Source organism: Mirounga angustirostris, unplaced genomic scaffold (assembly GCF_029215605.1).
Source record: "Mirounga angustirostris isolate CCGP_5_RB_7025 unplaced genomic scaffold, mMirAng1.0.hap1 SCAF_4, whole genome shotgun sequence".
Taxonomy (NCBI): Eukaryota; Metazoa; Chordata; class Mammalia; order Carnivora; family Phocidae; genus Mirounga; species Mirounga angustirostris.
In genome coordinates this window covers 113,996,598-114,010,201 of record NW_026991712.1, presented here as the reverse complement: position 1 = coordinate 114,010,201, position 13,604 = coordinate 113,996,598, and the positions used below count along the sequence as shown (strand labels likewise).

The 13,604-nt window shown below is 42.3% G+C and overlaps 1 protein-coding gene across 16 annotated transcripts in view; it reads right to left on the bottom strand.

Annotated features, from left to right (window-relative positions):
• The window catches only part of TGFBR3 (transforming growth factor beta receptor 3), a 262,991-nt gene extending 255,387 nt beyond the window's left edge, over window positions 1–7,604 (bottom strand). For 6 of the 16 annotated variants that reach the window (XM_064588830.1, XM_045897204.3, XM_064588829.1 and 3 more), the window contains exon 1: window positions 7,285–7,599. The gene's annotated coding sequence lies outside the window, so the exon portion shown is untranslated. Of the gene's footprint in view, window positions 1–7,284 lie in introns of all 16 variants that reach the window. The other 10 variants (XM_064588828.1, XM_054512751.2, XM_045897201.3 and 7 more) reach the window with 4 other exon arrangements.
• Window positions 7,605–13,604: the final 6,000 nt, after the last annotated feature.

Here is a 13,604-nt window from a genome sequence, read left to right as displayed (position 1 = left end):
GGAGGTGAGAAGAAATGAGCCAAAAGCCAAACACCACTAGCCCCAACAGATGACCTTGTTACCAAAGATTCTGTACCATGAGGAAAGTCTTATTCAATACTCTGTGGAGGTGTAAGGTGTGAGAAACAGGAACTAAGATCTGCTGGGGGTGATCTTCTGGCAGCGGAAAGGAGATTTCTTAGTTAACACCTGGCTCTCACAGGACCACTAATCCTGAAACTAGCCACAGGCATTCAGAAAGCCTAGGTGCTTCTGACAAGTGATGAGGACACGAGATGCACCCACACATCCAACTTCCAGTTAGGCTTCTCACACCAGCATCCCTAGCCTTTCTTCACCAGCAGAGTAATGCTCAGCAGCAGGGACCACATTTCCATCTGAGTAAGGTAAAAAGTGTAACAAAAACCCCACAGCACCGACTACCTGGTATGATGCTGGGAGTCCATAACCAGACACCTTTGGGACTGGAAAAGGCTTTACCAAAAACACCAGCCAGTGTCAGCAGAATCTGCCTGACTACTCTTCTCTTTGCTCTCTGAGAAACAAAAAGGAGCTGAGGGAGGAGTTTTTAATCCCAGATTTATTCTTAATTTCCGATACAAAACACTTGAGAAAAATTTGAAAGCCAATCAGAAAGACTAACAGATTTTTTTTAAATGTGCATCTACAGTCCTTTCTCCTTTACCCTCTACAAAAAAGCAACCCAACCCCCAAATGATCATTTTCCTTGGCTTGATTTCCCTATTTTTGTGATATATAATTGGAAACAGACTGCTTGTTCCTGGCTTCAGAGAACAGGATCTTTGGGGTTACAGGAGTTGCCAACTAGAGAACCTCGGCCTTAGCAAAGTTTCTTTTGCAAACCTTTTACCTATATACCTACTTAAAATATATCTTAATTCCAAAGAAAACACTTAAATCCCTCGTTATTATACAAAAGTGCATTTTGTCCTAATGAATTAGATGCTACCCTCCCTTTTCTACATGGTTAAGCTAAACAGAATCCTGCTTTGTGTTTAGTTATCTCCCGTTTGAACATCACCAAAAGCCCTACACCCAGCAAGGTATCTAAATGGAATGCTTTCTGGAACTATTTTGGAGAATTTAGTAGGACAAGTTCTACAGGAAACCTTATTAGCCCACACACTAAATGAAATTAAAATCTTGAATATCTTAGAAAGCAACAACTCTAATAATGAAATAAAGGACGCCACAAACTGAAAAAGGCATAAATACAAAAAAAAAGTGAAATGTGAAGTGTATCAAGTAGGTCTTCCTTCCCCCGGCTCCAAAAACATGATGCATCCAATGGTTGTGCAACAACTGTAATGGATGAATATGATGAATACAAAAGAAAAAGATAGGTGTGTCTTCACAAAGTTGGTTGTTATCCTAAGTAATTTTTTCATGATTCAGAAGGTATATGATGAATACATGACAGGTAACAATCTCTATAAAGACAGAAGAATAAGAAAACTAAGGAATGTCTGCTCAGAAAGGCTTTGACAAAAAGAGACAGACCAGCAATAGTAAAGATGCCCATTTAGAAGATCAGAAACTTCTCCCACACATATAGGGAAGACCTTACAATGTAATAATGCAAGATGTATGTAATGAGTCAATGGTGCTTTCCCTCAAAGTTGAAGTTAATTTGCCAGCCAACTATACGAAGTCTAATATAACAAAATGAGACCTTTATTCTTTATGGACACTCAGAAGAGAGTTTTGTGTTTGAGTATGTTTTGTTCTAAAGGAAAAATAAAAAAGAGGTAACTCATAACAACACAGGCAGTGCCACACAAAAGACACAGGGCTTTGAGATTGGAATCTAAATATTTTACTTAAAATAACCTTCCAATTATATATATACATTTATATATATATATGTATATATATATATATATGCCACCTTCTGCTCCAGCAATCATCATACAGTTAATTGCAAAATGAAATTTGCAAATAGGCACCAGTGTATTTTTGCATCCAATGACCAATTTCATACTGTCAAAACACATAAATCACTAAAAATGCTAACAGAATTATACTCCCAAAAGGGAATCTTTTCACACACCAAACTGAAATTGAGCATTCATCAAGTTTCCGTTAATAAAATAGTAAATAAGAATTTAAAAAAAGAAATCCAAAGTTCTGCTCAACCGTCCACCTGGTCCATTTGGTGTTCTTACCCATTAGTGGTGGTTAGTCATCAGACGTATAAAACCGCAGACCTTCTTCCAGGGGAATCCAATCAACAGGAAAGCCCAGGGACTAGTATTATAAAGACTGTTTTCTAAAGATCATTTTTTCAAGGACTAATCAACTTAAATGTGTTTTTACAAATGTTCCATCTGCAATTTCACACAAAATCCTGACCTTCAGCATGTACCAGGGAAACGAATTATGTACTTGGAAGGACAAACAAGCAGATCCTTCTTCCTCTGCAAACAGCGCCCCATTCTGACCCCCTTTCCCCTGGAGTGCAGTGTCCAAGAGATAGGGAGAGTATACGCTTCTGTATTACCATCCTTTTTCATAAAGTAAAGATAGAGATAACATTTTAGATTTAATTATAAGTTATTACTGCGGCAACAATTTAACATTAAATCCTAAAAATGAACTTTGCCACACTCTATTCTAATTCAGAGTCCTCTTGCCAGACTTGAAAAAAGTTTCAGCACAAACGTCAGTATTAATCTTTTTTTTCCTATGATTACCTTAAGCAGGAGATATCAGGATGGCCTAAGGGCATGACTCTAGGGCTTTTATTTCAGACTTTCAGTAATAATCTCAATTTTAAAAGGTACCATGCCTTGTAAGTATACCCTTAGTTATCCTCTTATTAAGTCTTGAAGTTTGACCTAGAAAACTAAAGAATAAAAAATGCATAAGGGCCAAATCAGAGTGGTCTCAAGCAGAATGTTTACAAATGTTGTTTCAGACACTAAATATTGCACACATCTTAGTTGAGAGATAAAAATCACTACTCTCCTTCTGAAAGAAGGAAAAATGCTCGGAAATCTGTGCTAAATTTTAAGCAAGGACTTTTCAAACAGAGAAAATAAAGCTCAATGTCACTTAACAAACGTTCTATTTCAAAAGATAAAAAACAAGAAATCTAGAAATGGACAGAGCCCAGGAAATGAACCTAGATCATTTTTTATAAAGTCCTTCCAAGCTGTGTTGATTTATTTCAGCTTGACTAGAAACCAAACAAATTAGTTTGTGTTTTATGAAAAAGAGACAATGCTACCATTCCAAGTGTTAACTCTGAAGATGTGAAACCAGAGAAATTACTGCCATGGATCTTGGTGCAGTAATTTTCTTTCAAAGCCACAAAATCTCTTACTGAAATTGTTCAAGGCTCACTGTTATTTGTGGAAGGCTAGCTTTTCATATCACCTAGATTCGCTCTTTTACATTCCAAACTGTCCATATTTCTAGAGGTGATACAAGATTACTTACAAGTTACAAAGTCCCCTAGAAACATTTACTTACTTGAGTTATGCAAATTTCAAAAGGTAGTTAATATTAAGTTTCAAAATTTCAAAAGTTAAAAATCACAAGGAAAATGCTCCAATGTACAAAACAAAAGTGATAAAAATCATTTTCAAATAGCTGTTAAGAGCAAAAAAAGAAAAGGGGGAAGATTAATTCCTTTAAGTCTTAAAAAGAATAGGACAATACCTTCTTTTAAGCAAACCAATCCTGTCAATCTATAAAGGCTTGCCAAGACAAAGCCTTAGGAAGCCTTAAGGCATCTTGGCCCCCTGCTATCAGAGGCTGGAAAGAGGACAGCTAATTTGCCAAACTCCAAGACCAGGAACCAGAAGTCTATTAGGGGTAGGGGGCTGAAAAATGTTTGCTGAAGAGTATGAACTATATCAGAGCATGGAAGACTAAGTTAAATCCTAAATAAGATGCTACCCTGAAGTAACTTTTGCAATGCTGAGACTGAGAAAGAAGGGACTAAATTTGAAAGTTATTTTTTAAAAGGATCCACATGACCCTAGCTTGCTAAATGAAATAAAGTCAAAACTACCTGATACACAAGAAACAAGAAAGGAAACTAGCCTACAAAACTGCAGGCAAAGACTGAAAACCTTTTTTAAAACTCAGTTTCAGGGGCGCCTGGGTGGCTCAGTCGTTGAGTGACTGCCTTCAGCTCAGGTCACGATCCAGATCTAGCCCCGCATCGAGCCCCCGCATGGGGCTCCCTGCTCAGCGGGAAGCCTGCTTCTCCCTCTCCCACTCCCCCTGCTTGTGTTCCCTCTCTTGCTGTGTCTCTCTCCATGAAATAAAATAAAATCTTTCAAATAAATAAATAAATAAAACGCAGTTTCAGAGGCACCTGGGTGGCTCAGTCGGTTAAGCGTCTGCCTTCCACTCAGGTCATGATCCCAGGGTCTGGGGACTGAGTCCTGCATTGTGCTCCCTGCTCAATGGGGAACCTGCTTCTCCCTCTCCCTCTGCTTGCCTCTCCCCCTGCTTGTGTGCGCACGTGTTTTCTGTCAAATAAATAAATAAAATCTTTAGAAATAAATAAATGAAACTCAGTTTCACTGTTTTTCCAAGTATGTTAATTCTTAAACAATGCTTGTATTATATTTACAAGAATGAGTGTCTATAGACACTTCACACTTCTACTAGACAAGTATGATACTTCTGAACTATTACTATTTACTAAAATATAAGCCTCTGAAGAATGCCTAGAATTGCTGTTACTTAGGATAACAATCCCTCATTATCTTGCACTTGGAAGATGTTGATGAGGAATGATAATGACAGGATTATAAGTACACCATCCTCCCTGAGAACAAATTCACTACATCCCATTTTCTACAAAAGACAAATGAGGATCATTACAAAAAGATTCACAATGGATCTCTTTGGACTCCCAGTTCTCCTGGGAGAACTTGAAATATTATTCAAAGTGCACAAAATTACCTTACATACACTTAGGGAAAACAAACGGAGAAAATGACTTGTGAGTATATTTAATATCTGTCCAGCCACCAGAGTTCTTGACATATGTCCAACATATAGGGCTGGTCCTCAAGGTCATTCTTATTGTAATCAGTTGAAATTAAACCCAGTTTTCCACTGTAAACTCAGAAAGCAATCTGGTGATTTTGCTAGATAAAGCCACAACGTTTCCCGTTTCTGAAATGTATGTTTGACACCCTAAAAACTGGTTTAAGTGCCTGATAGACATCAATGGTGTGCTATACTCCCCCTGTTGGCTGATACTCAAAATAACAATGGATTCCCCAGGGGTTGCCTTTGAAGGGCTGGGGTTCAAAAGTAAGTTGGTGATTTTTGTATTTAAAAACATGAGCTGGATCAACAGTTGTTAAGCAAAGCTGCCATATAATGGTCCGATTCCATCAAAACAGGAAAAATTAAAGTTGACAAATGACAAAGACAAACTGAAGGGCTGAAAATATGCTGAAGCCTTGAAACACTAAACAATGCAGAATTAAAAGCCAAAAGCAGAGAACACCAAGAAACAGAGCAACATCCTTTAACTGACACAATGGCATGAAATCAATTTCATTTTAATAGCCCTTAAGGGGGTAAGAATTATTTCCCTGCCTCCTGTGCCAACCCCAAGCTGTTTCCTAAGGAAGCCAAGTAACTCTGACGATGTGTAGAGAATAAAAGAAATTAAGAATAAAGATTCATATTAATACCAATCAGGGTTCTGTTTTTAATTACTTGGATCCAGTTTCAGAGCTGTAATGCAGCACCCCAATAAGTACATCACCTAAATTAATTACAGATACCTTATTCCTGTTTCAAGGGATATGTCCAACTAAAATGGGAAGCTGAACAACAGCAGAAGACCCTGGGCTCACTGCACACAAATCTGGCTGCACCTCCTGCACTCGGTGACTAAGCTAGCTCTGAAGCCAGAACAGAAAGTTATGTTGCTAGAGCAAGTAACTAACCTCTATAGTCTCATCTGTGAAATGGGGCTAATAGTGTTTTAACCACAGAGTGGGTGTGAGGTTTAAGTGGTCCGCAAGGCATATAGGAGAGTGACACAGTTTGGGCTCAGTAAACGTTAGCTATTATTACTCAAGAAAAATAGCTGATTTCACAGTGAAATAACCGTTGGCAGCCTTAAAGTACCATTTCAGGAAAATTAAAAGGTCTTGACATGTGCTTCGTTACTTATAGACTTCTTTCCACCCAAACCGCTCACTTTTCTTCTAAGGGAGATGTTCAGAAAACGCATGGTTCCCCATCTCAGGCTGTCACTCTACCATCCTTTACCCTCTTTGCTCTTTTCCCATCACCTCTGGGCTCAGGACAAGCTGCTCTAACACTCGTGTAGCGCTTGCTCGGTGCCAGGCACTGTTCTAGTTACTTCACATATTAATATATTCAATTCATTCAATTTTCACAGTGACTTTATGAGACCCATTATTATTCCCATTTCACAGCTAAGGAAATGAGCGATTTTCTTCTCTCAGCTCTTTTAGTACACACTAAATCCATTAAGTTCCACGGTGCCAAGGTAATTCACGCTTGACAACGCCGGCTCCCTACCCTACGTGATTCTGGAAAGTGGGCAAATGCCCTAATAATAACAAGTCTGCAAGCAGATTCTTCTAGCAACAGCCCAAGATTTCCAGTTTGTTCTAATCAAATGAACATGCTAAGAGAAGCCTTCAAACTGACCTGGGTAAGGGGCTAATCTGTTAACGGGGAGCGCTCTCTGCGGGGCTCCGGGCGGCAGCGATCCGCGCCGCCAGCACAACACCCGGAGGGCGCCCGCTGCGGGGAGCGCAGCTCCCGTCGGTGCGCGAGTCCCAGGGCGCAGCCTCCGCAACGGCAAATGAGTGCAAACCCACAACAAGCCTTTCCCACCGACGCTGTCACGCGCCCAGATGGAAGTGGCCCGCGCGCCCCGCGGGGGTCGGAAGAAACCGCGGGGAGGAAGAGCGAGGACAGGCGTGGAGGAGGAGGCGTCTTCCCCAGGACAGCGCATCGCCCCGAGCGCTGCCCACCCGACCCAGGACGGCCGCTCCCCACGCACCGCGGGCCACGGGTCCTGGCTCCTCCGAGCGTAAACACTGCTGGACCAACACGGCCCTCCCAAGCCCGGGGGTCCGGGCGGCCGGTGCGACCCCGGCCGCGAACAGGCACGGAGCCTCGCGCAGCGCCCACAGGCACCGCGCAGCCTGCAGAGCCCGCGGCCGGAACGCGCGCAGGGCTAGTGGCGCGGCCGGGGGCGTCCCGGCGCGGGCTGCAGCGCCGCGGGGCCGGGCCCGCACGTACCTCGGAGGCGGTGTGTCAAGCGGCGATCCACCCGCCGCAAGTTGGAGGAACGTTTCCCCGCCCAGCGCTCGGCGGCCGCGAGCTCCGGCAGCTGCTGCGCCGCGGCACAACTACGCCATCCGGACCCGCCGGGACTTTCACCTCCTGCAGGGAGCGCCAGGAATCGCCCAGGGAAAGTGGCCGGGCACGAGAGCCGCCGATTTCCCTCTCTCACTCACTGGGAAGAGGAAAGCGCCGCTCGGCGTCCCCGAAACCCTCGATTACCCCCATCGGGCCGACGCAGCGCACTCGCTCTCCCTCACACACACACGCGGGCGGGGACGGGCAGGGCGCCACAGCAATCAGCGCGCGGGGGGAAGGGCGCTCCGCCGCCGCCGCCCCACCGAGGGCTCCGCGCGGCGGAGAAACTCCTCCTCCCGCCGCCCGCCTCCTCTCTCCTCCCCCTTTTCCTCCCCTGCTGATGGATGAGTCCCGAGCGCCGCTGGAGCCAGCGTTTCCCTCCGGGCTGAGGAGGGAGGGAGAGAAGGAGCACGGAGAACTGCGGGGCTGCTGCGCGCCCGAGGGGGGGCGGCGAGTGGGTGTCTCAGGCCTGGGGGCGGTGGGGACGCGGACGCCAGCTGCACGGATCCGCTCCCTCAAACTGCGTCCTTGAACTTTCCAGGTCTCTGGAGGCGTTGGGTTTTTATTTGGTTTACCTCAGTCTTGATAATAAAAATTCTAAATCCTCCAGTAAACTGATCACACCCTCTTGCCCACTCCTTAGCAAAGCCCCCCCACACACACACACACATACACACACCTGTACACATTCATCCTGTCCCTGTTTGTCTTTCCCACCCCTAATCCTGCTTATCTCAAGATGCACTCTGATGGTGGGCGTCAGTGGGGTCTTGCCTCCTCCTCTCACAGCGGAGAACGCCTTCCCCAGCCCTTCTCCCTGCTCGCTAAATAAATTAATACAAATAAAGGAGCTAGGTCAGCTTTACCGGCGTTACCCTAACTTCGGCGCGACGGAAACGAGGGTGCAACTTCTGCGTACCTACCTGTGCCTGTGAACTGCCCATTGGACGAGTGACGAATGCAGTAAGCAGAACGCCACTCTGATACTCGTGCTTACACCTCGTTTTTCTATTAAACGACATCCTTAAGTCACAGGACACTGTTTTACCAACGGGCTGGTGAAATGATCATGTGCTGAGAGATTTCTGAGACTGGACTTCCAGTTGGACAAACAACTTAAACTCTCCGAGGCTGTTTTCTCCTCTGTAGAGCGAGGAACTTGGCCTAGGAGACCTCTCCCAGCTTTAAAGTCCTAGGCCCTTAATATACTGGAATGGAATAGAGAGGTTTCTTATACTATTGCTTATATTATTAGTTGGAAAGTTACTCCATTTCCCCACTTTGAGAAAAGAAGTATTTCTTACCCTCTTTCCCTTGTACCTATACAGAGGGAATCCAGGAGATACTTTCATAAAGGTCAAATCATCTTTGATTACCTGGCTTACTTTAAAAACCTCCTCAATGGACCATTCCTTCCTTACCAATATTTATTGAGCACCTACTGCTTGAGAGGGTTGAACTAGGCCTTGGAGATATACATAGCCATGATACCCTGAAGGCAAAGCAGTCTAGGTGAAGTTAGCCTCAGCTTTGATATAGTCTCTCTAGACTTAAGGCCTTAGATTTCTCATAGACTCAAATTACATAGTATTCATGCCTCACACGGTCAAATTTTAGTTTCAAGCGCAGACATGAACACTTGAATTGGGTGTGAATATCTAATCCTACATTTAAACGTATCAATCATGTTACGACTTTCTAATTTCTTTTTTTTTCAAGTTTTTTTTTTAAAGATTTTATTTATTTATTTATTTGAGAGAGAGAGAAACAGCATGAGAGGGGAGAGGGTCAGAGGGAGAAGCAGGCTGCCCGCTGAGCTGGGAGCCTGATGTGGGACTCGATCCCAGGACTCTGGGATCATGACCTGAGCCGAAGGCAGTTGCTTAACCAACTGAGCCACCCAGGCGCCCCTCAAGTTTTTTTTTTAAAGTAAACTCTACCCTAACTCTACACAACTTTGAGATCTCATGCTCTACTGACTGAGCCAGCCAAGCATCCCAAGGCTTTCTAATTTCTAAATAAAATGGCATGGTAGAAGAAGAGAGAGAGAAAAACCAAGTCCTAAGTAACTTAATTCTTAGTAGTGTCTTGCCTTTGAAGAGTGAAATGACTGTTCACAATGGAGCCAGATGCTCAATAATGTAACTATCAACATCTATTGAACAATTACTCTGTGCCAAGCAGAGTCCAAAACATTCTATACATGTGAATATATTTACTCCTCACAGCTCTATAAGGCTATATGCAAACTGAGGCCCATGTACAAACCTACATATATGCTAAGGCCTTATAACTTGTCACAATAGCATAGCTAATAAGTGGGAGGTCCAGGATTCAAACCCACATCCATCTAGTTCTGAGCCCAAGTCTTCAACCAGCAGAGCATACTGCTCCCGAAAGCTTTACATATTGGCAAAATGAAAAGTTTGAGGGATTTGGGGCTGGTTGGGTTCTGGTGTGTGTGTGTGTGTGTGTGTGTGTGTGTGTGTTGTTTTTTGGGTTTGTTTGGTTTTATTTTGGGGGGCAAACATCTTTAAAATTCAGGGTTATTTAATTAGTTCAGCAGTTTAAATAGATGATATGGAAAAACACAAGAAATTATATAGGTAGTTACAAAACTGACAATGTCTAGAGGTATTTTCTCTTCAAATCTTTACAGTAATAATGTGATATTATTTTCATAAATCCAGAAACCAGAGGGGCGCCTGGGTGGCTCAGTTGGTTAAGCGACTGCCTTCAGCTCAGGTCATGATCCCAGGGTCCTGGGATCGAGTCCCGCATCGGGCTCCCTGCGGAGCAGGGAGCCTGCTTCTCCCTCTCCCACTCCCCCTGCTTGTGTTCCCCCTCTCGCTGTGTCTCTCTCTGTCAAATAAATAAATAAAATCTTTAAAAAAAAAAAATCCAGAAACCAGAAACATTGAGCAAATAAACATTTTAAAATAAACATTTTTGGTTCCCCAGCAAAGTTCTAAAAAAATGATTCCCCTACCTTTTATTAAGGGCAATATTAACTGATTTGGGAGGAATGAATCCTCTCCTTTCATTGGTTATGAATTAGGACTGCTTCCAAGTTATAGTATTTGTCACCATAATATACAAGATTCCTTTGGTCCAAGGTGGTGTCTTGCTCATTTTTTCTGAAATTTTTCAGAAAGAATTATAAGCAGAGGGCTGAAATAAAGAGGTGCACTTTATCACACTTGGAAAAAAATGTGTGATAGCCAGAGTCTCAGTAATTTACTGAGGCTGTGTTTCTCACAAGGAACCTCCCCTCCTACAGGTGCAGAACTGTTCATTTTATGAGGACTCATATTTAGTGACCTATCTCCAGATACTGTTGATTAGCAGACAACTGAACAAATTCATACTAACCTGTTTATGTTCCTTACAGAAGCAAACACCTCAAATTTCTGAAAAACTGTATCATTAGAAAATCATTTGGTTTTTCTTTTTTAACAGGTCCTCATATAGTACTTCGCACATGCTTTGCACTTGACAAAGTCTAACTCACTAAATCCTTATAATAGCTCTAGTATCCTCATTTCACAGATTAGAAAACATGAAAAGAGAACTCAAGTAACTTGTCCAAAGTCACACAACCAGCAAGTGGCAGAGCCAGGTCCCCTGGCCCCACAGTCTGCTCTGAACGTCCACTTTGGGCTGCAACAGGTCAAAGACAGCCTCCTTCCATGCATAGAGAGAGTCTTATTTCTTTAGGCTCAATTCTTTAAAAGTTTCAAAAGATAAAAACAAAAGTTTGTGTAGGAGAAATATTACCCACTACCACCACATAAAAATAGATTACTTTCACCCAGTAAAGGGGAGAAGGGACCTAACTTTAAAGGTTGTCTGAAACAGCCAACATCTTGGAGGCAACTGCATAACTATTCTTAAGAATGTGTGACAGAACATGAACCAAATGTTCCATAGTGTTGTGACAGGATACTGGTCTACGAACGACAATATGTGCTCCTATTTTCTCCTTGGTTGACTATTACTACAGACAGATTTACTACTTTATTTCTAAAAATCGCCTATAAAGATTCCAATTCATACCTACAGGTGTTTTCTATAGCAACATAATCTAAAGCCACATTTTCTATATCTATACCCAAGATTAGAATTTGGTTTTCGCTGGCGAAATTTGTGGCTGGCCAATTTCAAATTAATGAGGAAAACGTACTGTCAGATGAACCTGCATGCAGAGCAGAGCCCAAAACAGACACCTGATTCAGGCCTGAGGGATGCCTCAGAGAATTTAGAAATAAAAATCCAAAGCAAATTCCCTTAGAGTAACCACAGAGTTCCTGCAAACTTATCATTTCCTGTGCTGGTGCAGGAACCTCCAATGGAGGCTTCCACAATGCACCTTCAATTTCCCCCTCGGTAGGGCTTCTGACAAAGCAGGAAACCTCACACCATTTCAAAGTAACAGCACCCCCCCCCCCAAGATCCCTGTGGTCTTAGCTCCGTAGGGGATGTGGCAGACTGCCTGCTCCCCCTGTCTCAGGGAGCAGGGATTTCAGAGGGAAGACTTCACCCTGGCCCCCACCTCCATGGCTGCCCTGTGGAGAACTTTTGTTTTAGCCTGGAGAAGGAAAAAAAAAAAAAAAAAACCAGGACATGTTATTTTATGTGGGAAACCAAAAAAAGACAAGGAGCACCCAGGACATATATTAGTATCTGTGAATATTACAAATTTCATCACCTTCATTTTGACAAATACAAGAAACTACTAAAAATACCCAAATTTTTTTAAATACCCAAATTTTAAAATTATTATTGCTATTGTTATTGACCTTCTGTTATTACTGCTGTTATTATTGAGCACTTACTCTGTGGAAGGCCTTGATTTAAGTTTGGCCTTATAAAATTCATTTCCAAACATATTTTGAAAATGGATATTTCCATGTATTCATTACAAAATTACTTGTTATACATTTTTTTAGGTCACTCACTATTCTTTTAATATGTAATCTAAGCAGGAGAGTTTCTCAACTGGGTTCTGCAGACACATTCTTTTGATTTCAGTAATGAGTTCAAGAAGAAGTTTGTTTTCATTTTGTATTTTTGTTTTAATGATAATGACTTTAGTTTTCTTAAGTCAGTGTTTTTCAAAGTGGGAAACTTATTCCCAGAGGTACCTGAGAATTTTTTCTTTAAAAAGAGTCTTTACATTGTTAACATTTGAGAAATGTGTTATAAAATATTTAATTAAAATTTCCTTTAAAGTTTCCCCAGTTTACTCTTACAATTTATGCTGCTTTCTGGAAGACATTAGTTTCTTTCATGTTCCAAAATCCAACCAATATTCACTGAAATTTGCTAAGCCATATTAAGTGGTAAAAGATATAGAGGTAACAGGAAATATAATAAAAAGATAACTAAGGAACAAAAAAATATTACATGTTAACTATCAAATGTGACTGTAAGTGCTAGGAAAAATGAGATGTTCAGAGCAAGGTAAGAAGTGAGCTGAGGATTCAGCGGATGCAGACAATTGAAAGACCATTCTGAACAATGACAAAGGAATGCAAAGCCTATAAAACAGGAGTGCCTGAGAGATTGGTCCTAAGAAAGATGCTAGAATAAGAATGGATTATTCACTTTCCTGTAAGAGACTATAAGGGCCTCACAGTCCTGTTTCCATCAGTCCCCATGAGAAATCCAAGGCTTCTTGGCCGCCTGAGTGGCTCAGTTTGTTGAGCAACCATCTCTTGGTTTTGGCTCAGGTCATGATCTTGGGGTCCTGGGATCAGGCCCCACGTCAGGCTCATGTCAGCCCCATGGTGGCTCTGCCCTCAGCGGGAATTCTGCTGGAGATTCTACCTCCTTTCCCTCTATTACTCCCCACCCAACTCATACTCTCTCTCTCTAAAATAAATAAATAAATCTTAAAAAAAAAAGAAAGAAAGAAAGAAAGAAAGAAAGAAAGAGAGAGAGAGAAAGAAATCCAAGGCTTCTAAGTCATTGCTTATCACCTGGATTCTTAACATCATATGGCTCTCAACATCCCCTAACTTTTTTTTTTTTTTAAGATTTTATTTATTTATATGAGAGAGAGAATGAGAGAGAGAGAGAGCACATGAGAGGGGGGAGGGTCAGAGGGAGAAGCAGACTCCCCGCTGAGCAGGGAGCCCGATGCGGGACTCGATCCTGGGACTCCAGGATCATGACCTGAGCCGAAGGCAGTCGCTTAA